Source organism: Fukomys damarensis, unplaced genomic scaffold (genome assembly GCF_012274545.1).
Source record: "Fukomys damarensis isolate Sample0158 unplaced genomic scaffold, DMR_v1.0_HiC HiC_scaffold_36, whole genome shotgun sequence".
Classification (NCBI taxonomy): Eukaryota; Metazoa; Chordata; class Mammalia; order Rodentia; family Bathyergidae; genus Fukomys; species Fukomys damarensis.
Window position 1 is genome coordinate 7,728,214 of NW_022900948.1, and position 9,085 is coordinate 7,737,298.

At 34.9% G+C, this 9,085-nt stretch overlaps 1 protein-coding gene across 2 annotated transcripts in view; it reads right to left on the reverse strand.

Moving 5' to 3' along the window:
• Positions 1-9,085, reverse strand: part of Lingo2 (leucine rich repeat and Ig domain containing 2) — a 1,157,994-nt gene that overhangs the window by 1,147,923 nt on the left and 986 nt on the right. The window lies entirely within an intron of this gene.

The following is a 9,085-nucleotide window of genomic DNA, read 5'->3' on the forward strand; positions in this document are numbered from 1 at the left end:
ATATATATATAAAATATGGCACTGACTTCATTTATGAGAGTCCTAAGTATATACACATAACTATCATAATAAACTCCATGTAAGTTATGCAAGGAAGAAAAGCATTATCATCTCTATTTTATATAGTAGAAAACTAACACTTTGAGAGACTAAGACATTGTTCAGTTCCAATAGCTAGTAAATCAATGGCAGATTCAGGATTATATATATAAAATATGGCACTGACTTCATTTATGAGAGTCCTAAGTATATACACATAACTATCATAATAAACTCCATGTAAGTTATGCAAGGAAGAAAAGCATTATCATCTCTATTTTATATAGTAGAAAACTAACACTTTGAGAGACTAAGACATTGTTCAGTTCCAATAGCTAGTAAATCAATGGCAGATTCAGGATTTGAAATCAAAACTTTTAAACTTTGAATTGCTGTATGCCATCTTCTTTGGCACTGGAAATAACATTACTATGGTTTGGGATGCAATTTAAAGCTGTTTTAAAATATCACATTTCAATTAATTCCAAAATGTCTCAATAGTAACTATGTCAAAAATTATTTATAAAATATGATAAATAAGACAGAATTTTTACCCCCAAGATCACATGGTTCGAAAATATATATGTGTCAGTGAAAATTAATAATACATTGAAAAGTATATATACAAGTAGATTATAAAATAAGGAGAGATTGCATTTTGTACAGAACTTCTGTAATGGCTCATTGAGGAAACGATACTAGAGTAGTTTTTAAAGAATGAGTGAGTCTGCACAAATAATCAAGAAAAGGCTATTTTACTTTGAGAGATCCCAATGTGCAAATCCATGGAGACATTTAAAAAAGAGTGGTTTTAGTAGTAAGTACTGGAATATTTTACTTTTAAATGTTGTATCTAACATTGAAAAATTAAGTGTGAATTGTTAATTCATTACCTCAATAATTCTATATCACAATTAGTACAGGTGATGTATCCATGTTCTTTCTTATCCCCACAGAAGAGCTACAGGGAAAAATACATGAATATCCTTCTCCAAAATGTAAAACTCTTTCATTGTTTTCTACCATTACTACTGACAAACACCCGATTATCATCCATATTCTAGAGCTATGATTTGAAACCACTGATTTTTATGGAACCAAACTTCACTCCCTGCCCCCCTAGAGCTTTAACAGAATCATTCAACCTTCTTTTATTCAGGGGGTAGCAATGTTTTTTAGTTTATTTTTTAAGTATAATTAATAAGATGCATCATGTTATTATTATGGTGACTATAATAGTTTCTCTGCTAGAGACCGACTACATTTTTTATTGAAAGTTTATATGGTACAGTATCTTATGAAAAGAATCTGGAACATAGAACCAACCATGTATGCAAATGCTTAATATTAGCATCTACAAAAATAACATCTCTAACTAAAATGCTCTTCAGTGTTCTTCAGTGCTCTGCACTGACTGCAATCAAAATGTTCTTGAGGAAAGCAAGGGCAGTAGATTACCATAAAAGTTAGGAAGAATGAGATTACATGAAAAAAATAAAATTATTATTATATACAAGAAAACAGGATAATCTATCTGCTGGAAGCTTCAATATGCACTGACATACAATTTCTTGGCACAGCAATTTTGGAGGTGATGCATCGAAAGTATGGGTAAAGGGACTAGATGGTTAATGTCCTTCATAGAAAAGATGCAAGCAACACCATCCATAGCTGCTATGTGTGCTGTGATCCATGTCTCTTATAAATACTTTTTTTAAGGAGTTCATGGGTGAGACAGGGACTCACTATACAGTCCAAGCTGGCTTGGAACTCGCTGTGTACATAGTCCCAGATGTATACAAACTTGCATCATCTTGCCTTAGCCTCCAGAGTGCTAGAATCACAGATGGAGTCACCACACCCAGCAAGTCACAAGGAATGCAATGCTAACCCAACTTTGACATAAAAATAAACTCTTTACTGGTCTCTACCAAGAATTTAATCATACTAATCAAACTAAAATCTTTGTGACTTTGCTGAAAATTTTGAGGTCAGAGGAAGCACTGCCAATGTAGAATACAATATTATAATCCTGGGGGTTTTTTGTTTGTTTTTTTGGTGCCAGAGATCGAACTTGGGTCCTTGTGCTTGCCAGGCAAACAGCAGAACCACTGAGCTAAATCCCCAGCCCTAGAATACAATAATACAATTGAAACACTCCACTTGACATCAGTCTTCCCAAGTCTGTTCTGGTCCCTCGCCACTAAATCTTCCTTTCTACTCACTCTATGTTGCTGTTCTCTTATTTCCTTTCGAATATTACTTCCTACTTTGTGAAAACTTTAGGTGCGAGGGCACCCCAGCAAGCTCCTATAACAGGTATGACTGAAAATTACAGCAAATGTTTAATTTTTTTCAAATTACAGTGTAAGTCATCTTGTAATTAATGTCACTAAAATAATTCCCCCCTCTTTAAACAGACTTTAATTGCACTGTCTTGGCTGCCTCAATATCCTGGAATGATTAAAAATTTGTAACTTTTCATGGTCATTTTGATTCTGTGGAAGAGCAGGAGTCACACAAGGACAAATATTTTCAAGTGAGTGAATAATAAATTAAATTTAGTAAAAATATAAATTTAGTATTAATAAAATTATTTTTAGTAAATGTATACATTCATACAACCATAAGCAGTATCTAATTACAGAATAACTCCATCACCCCAAGAGATTCTCATACTCTTTCACCATTACCACCATCACTTCCAGTTCCAGGCAAACAACAATCCACTCTCAAATTCTACAGATTTGTATTTCTGTAAATTTCATTTAATAGAGGTATACAATCTATCTTTTGTCTTTTGTATCTGACTTCTTTCATGTAGCATAAAATTTTTAAGATTTATCTAGATCTTAACATGTATCAGTATTTCATTCCTTGTTACTGCTAAATACTATTCCACAGTACAAATATACTTATTTTATTTATTTATTCAATAGGTGACAATGTGGAAAGGTTTTAACTACAAATATGATTTCTTTAAAGGCTACAAAGCATTCAAATTTCCTATTTCTCCTTAAGTGTATATAATGTTATCTTTACAGATTCATGACAGCATTTCTGAAGATAAATTCCCAGAAGAGGAACTGAAAGCTACTTACTATTAACATGCATAATTTAATAGATTAAATAATAATTATTTAAATTGCATTCTATATGGGTTTAAACATTTGTAGTGACATCTATTGTGTGTGTGCTAACTTTATAAACAACAGAGAATCTATCAATGTTTTCATCTTTGTCCCAGCTCATAGAAAAGACTCTCTCACTATTGTTTTAATTTGCATTGCTGTGAGATTATATATTTATTTTTCATTCATATTATATTCAGCATCATCCATTGGCCTCCCTCTTTATGAATCTTTCCCAGGTCCCTTGCACTTCAACCTACTCTGAATTAAATTGCCCAGTGACATAATTTTCATATTGTCATTGTGGATCCTTCTAATAACAATAACTTAACAAGCAGTTTTTTGAATGAAGTGGTAGTCTTTTGTTTTTGATGTATTAACAACTTTTGCTTTCTTTGCTTAGCACGATCACAAAATTCTTAAGAATAAAAACCAGTTCATAGGCACCATTTTATCCTGTATATCAAACAGAAAATTATTTTAACATTAATAAATGTGCACATGTTAATTGATGTGAATTCAACTAAGACAAAAGCTAGGGTTTTAGTCTTACAAGAAAGTGAAATGGAGTAAAAAGAAGTGTCTATAATCTATAGTTATTTGCTTTACCAACAGGTGACAGTCAAAGCATATCCTCAAAAGGATTGTGTTCTTTCTCATATATGCTGCACCTTTCAGTATTTGTCTGTGTGTGTGTGTGCTGTGTACGTGTGTGTCAGGATAGAACGCATAAAGTATAGCATATATAGAATATAGAAAAAATAAAAATACATTATCAAGAATATAACACATATCTGTATAAAATAGGTATAAATACATATAGTATAACATATAAAATGTGCGTGCGTATGTGTGTGTGTGTGTGTGTGTGTGTGTGTATACACATGCATACACTACAATCAAGCAAAACTTGCTGGTAAGATAAAGGTACTTCCTTTTGAAAAATGAAAACCACCATCTTTAGATCAACACTTATCACACAGAACTGTTGGTGGCTCTTCTGGTACATTAGGAGCAATTCAGCTTTATGCTAATTATTTTCCTTCATGCTGGCTACTAGATAAAGACCTTGTAGTTAACCAGAATTACAATGAAATAAGATAAGACTGTATGAAGACACAAAATCCTCTTATACAGTCCAATTTAGAATCCATTTCAAAAATCCCATAGAGCTATCTATATCTAGGCACTGAAATGTGCTAGAATCTAAGATTTCTGCTATGATAAAATTTGGTTATGATTTTGTAAAGATAATAATTTTCTGTATAGATAATTTGGTATTATTCAGTTGATCTTCAACAACCACAAAAAATATAGTTTTCTAGCTTAGATTGCTAGGTTTGCATTTAGTCTTACTCACTTAGTAGAAAAAATGAATGCGTACTGACAATGGCACCAAAACTGTAGGGAAGGAAATGGTATTGCAGAGGAATGGTATTATATTTTTAACCATAAAGATAGGGCACTTTTAATATTAACTGGTAATACATTAAGAAAAGCAAAAGCTTTATTCTAGTTTCAGAGACTATCAGTCCTTATATTTTATCAAAAGAGCACATAATTAATGGTGCTCTTAAATTTTTATCAAAATTGAGTCATTTAGCATCTATCACTTTCTTAATAATTCACTTGATGAACATAAATCATAACTAATATGGGTATTAAAACCAGTAAAATAAAATCAGATTATTAGTTTTCCTAAAAACTGAGGTATCAGATTTGTGTTCAATTTCATAGATTAAACCACAGAATCAAACTTGAATAAGATAAACCTTTTTAAAATGCTCACAGAAATAGGGTAATTGACCAGGTGAGGGAGCACACTCTGAAATCCCAGCCCTCTGGCATCTAGAGTCAGGAAGATCCCAATTCCAAGCAAGCCCAGCTTGAGCAACTTACTGACCTAGCAAGACACTCTCTCAAAGTAAGGGGAAGAAGGCTGAGGATCGGCTCAGGGGGAATGTCCTGGGTTCAAACCACAATATCACAAAAAGAAAGAGAGAGGAATGGAAAACAAGACCAAAAAAAAAAAAAAACCTGGGTAACTTACCTGACTGATTTAATGAAAATAATGATAATTGTTACCTACGCCATATTAAGTATACAAAAGAACAAAAATATACAACTGTTAAAAGCAAGAACTCCATTGAAACTTTACTATAAAAAAAAATTTACTCTACTTTTCCCTTGGCTCTTCTTTGTTATCGCAAATCCCAAATTTTGTAATATTACTTTGGACAAATAATCTCCAATATGTACATATTAATTTAAATTTCATTTTCATGACACTTATCAATAGCTCATCCAGAAAAAAATCCTCTTATCAAAGGATAAATCTAATCAAAAACCTACCAAACTATATAGCAGTTGTATAGGTGTTCTTTAAATATATTTTAGCCCAGGCAAGATTCAAACATGCAATCCCAATCCTTCCCCCTCAGCCTTCCTCGTGGATGGGATTACAGGTATTCACCAACAGGCCAGGCTTTCTTGGGAGATTTTTGAAACCAAGATTTTCTCTAGGAGACATTATTTATGAGCCACTTAGTGATTTTACCCAATGAGTGACACCATTTAGAAAAAGAAAGAAAGAAAAGAAAAGAACACAGCATTTCCTAACATGACTTATCAATTTCTAAAAAGATTTACACTGACAAGTGTGACTGAACTATTTCATTATCATCATACTTGATTACACTGGCCAGTTTATACATGGAAAAAATACTAATCACATGACAATAAATCAAAGTAGAAATGTATATGTTCCTAGGCAGTCCATCCATCTCCAGTGCCTAACTGTCCATCCTTTCATATCTCCCAGAAACCAAAGCCAATGGATTTGCAGCCAGACAAGACACACCCACAGTGTAAGAAAGCAATTGACTGATGACTGATGACTAAAAAACCAAGAACACAATCTAGTGGGGCATTATGCATATAAAATTTTAAAAAATGACCATTTATCTCCAATTTAAAAATATAAGCTGATAACCATAAAATAGCTATAAATTAGCATGAGTTTTATTCTGAAGGAAAAAATTTAGGAAGGAAAAATAGATTTTTTTAAAGGGATAACAAAAAATGATGGCTGAAAGAATAAATGAGAGAGGAAATTGCAGTCAGACAGGTAAGGCCTGACTCTTAGGATTTAATCTGTCTCTCCTGTTCTTTTTATTTCCTTATCAATTCTCTTTCAAAGCTCAATTCTTGTACTTTCAGGAAAAATAATACTTTATGCTTAGTTTTTTAAACTTTTTAATATCAAAGGATATGGCCTGGTGACAAATCTCCTCATCAAAATTATAAAAGAGTACCCAGAGGTTGGTTGAGAACTGTAAAAGAGGGAAATGTTCATGTAAAATTAAAGAATTGTGCTTTTTTTTTTCAATCTAGCATGCTGCCTTATGGATAAAAAGCAAGCAAATTGAAGAATCAGTAACTGACAAGCCTGTTTGCATATAGTGACCTCCTTTCCTTGTACTACAGGAAAACATTTCCACCTAGAGTCCTTTCACTGAATATCTGGAGAGCAAATGAAATCAACCATAATGACTACCAGAGCCAGATAAGAATCAGTTTTTCATTGAAGCATCAACTAATTGTGACAATTTCCTATAACTTCTTATTCTTGACATGAAGTTTCAGAGACTCAAATGGTTTTTAGGTTCACAGCATCCTAGAACTATATTTCAAAGTTTGGTCTATTTTAAAATAGAAGTCTTTAGAGATGGAGACAAAAACTTGAAATTACAAACCAGTCTCACTATTGATTCAATTAAATGTCAAGAAACGCAGTCTCACTTAAGCATGATATATACAGAGTGTGAACACTAGCAGGTCCCCTGTTGGTACCAGAAGTGTGTTTCAGATACAAATCAGCCTTTAATATCTAGTTGCCTCAGTTAGCTATTCAATGAATAAGTGATTTGTGTCCATATATTCAGACAACTACATTTAGATGAGTAACATTTTTCACATCATGAAGTTTCTAAAACAATCTATTTTAAATCCTAACCATCCCTTGAGGGACTTCAGTAAGATATTTATTCTTAGGGCTGGGGATTTAGCTCAGCGGTTCGGTGGCCTGCCTTACAAGCGCAAGGACCCGAGTTCAATCCCTGGTATCCTCCCGCCAAAAAAGATATTTATTCTTGCTTTGAAACACAGCTCTAACCAAGGTAATGCTTAATGACAAACTTACATAAATCTTTTCTGAGTTGATGTTAGGTTATTCGGGAGTTTAAAACAACAATAAATTGTCCTGCTTGTGTTGCCAATAAATTAAAACTGTTATGTAAAAATATGAACATATTATATATATATCTTACATATCTTAATTGATAAGTAATGGATGCCCTCCACATAAATGATAACCAAACCACTACTTCCATTCAATTTAAATTTTGAAGGTGGAAGGATTTGACAGTACCTCACACCAAATCTTACTCGTTTTCAGCAGGAAGCCCATTTTTTTCTTCCTCTCACTGTATTCCAGCTGTACTGGAAATAATAACACACTCCTAGGTGATGATGACAGTACGATGAAAAACATCTCCTTCGAAAACGTTAACCACTGTTTCCCATTTCAGGAAAAAAATATATTTCACTCTTTCAGCATGAGGCACAATATTTCACCACTGCTGGGTCTTGGCTTTTATTCAGTATTCTTAGAATATTCTACGACCCGTTATATTTTTGGTCATCTTTTAGTATTATTTTGCAAGACGTCTAATATCACAAGTCGTGTTTGTTAATTGCCATCTTTACAGGATCCTAGAATTGCATTACAAAGTGTAAAATCGTTACACACGATGTATGACATGCACAAACACAGAACAACATATTTTTAAAAAGCACACACACACTGCTGGCTATCTGACAGATACCAAGTAATCACACCAAACAGGCACAATGTCCACTTCTTTTTCTTGGACACAACAAACATATTTCAGTGACTACCGTGCCTGGGGTAGTAAGCAGTACTTAGAAGAGATGAAATTTGTTAGTGGCTGAAGGGAAGTAAATTATGTCAAAGACCGTGAAATGTGAAACGAATGTGACTTCATCAAATTAGCTGAACCTAAGGCCATTTCCTGCCTGTAACCCTCTTTGCCCACCTGCCTCCCCACCCCACCCCACAAACACACAGCTTAACTTTATCCTCCTTTCTCCCCTGATGTTCCGGCCCTGACTTCCTTTTCCCCCTCTCCCCCTGTCTCTGTCTCTGTAAGTCTTGCAGCAGCTTTACTCGCCTCTCAAAGCCAAGCCCTTGGGTAAAGAAATCTGTAAAATGCTTAGTGGAGAGACTTCACCATCAGGTGAAGAGGAAAAGGAAGAAAAAGAAGAGGGTGTGGTACTTTTTTTTTTCCTCCACCACACCCCATCCCTCGAGTCTACTTCAGCACACTGCAGCTCAGAGGGGACACAGCAGGTCCCCTTGAGCAGCCCTGAGCAGACCAGCCACCTGGCGCGCAAAGAAAGAAAAGAAAAAAAGAAAGAAAAGAAAGAAAGAAAGAAAGAAAGAAAGAAAGAAAGAAAGAAAGAAAGAAAGAGAGAGAGAAACTTCCCTTAAAGCAAGCAAATATTCAAGGGAGGCGGGCGAAACAGGGAGTAGTTAGAACGCACAGTGCTCAGAGCACCACGGAAACAGGGCACCTCTCCCGGCATACCCTATAGATCTGCTCGGCCCCTACTCTCTCCCACCAGAGCGCTCCGCTGAGAATTTGCAGAGACCCGGGGTGGGGTCAGGAAAGAGCGGAAACAGGACGTTACCTGCCGGGGCTGCCCTGAGAGCTCAGACGAGAATGGTATCCCCGAAGTGGCTACAGCGCGGGGCACACCTTTCCGGGGCTCAGCCCAACTCGGACCCGCGTCCTCGCGGCGTTACGCGCTTTGGAACTCCGACTCACGTCCTC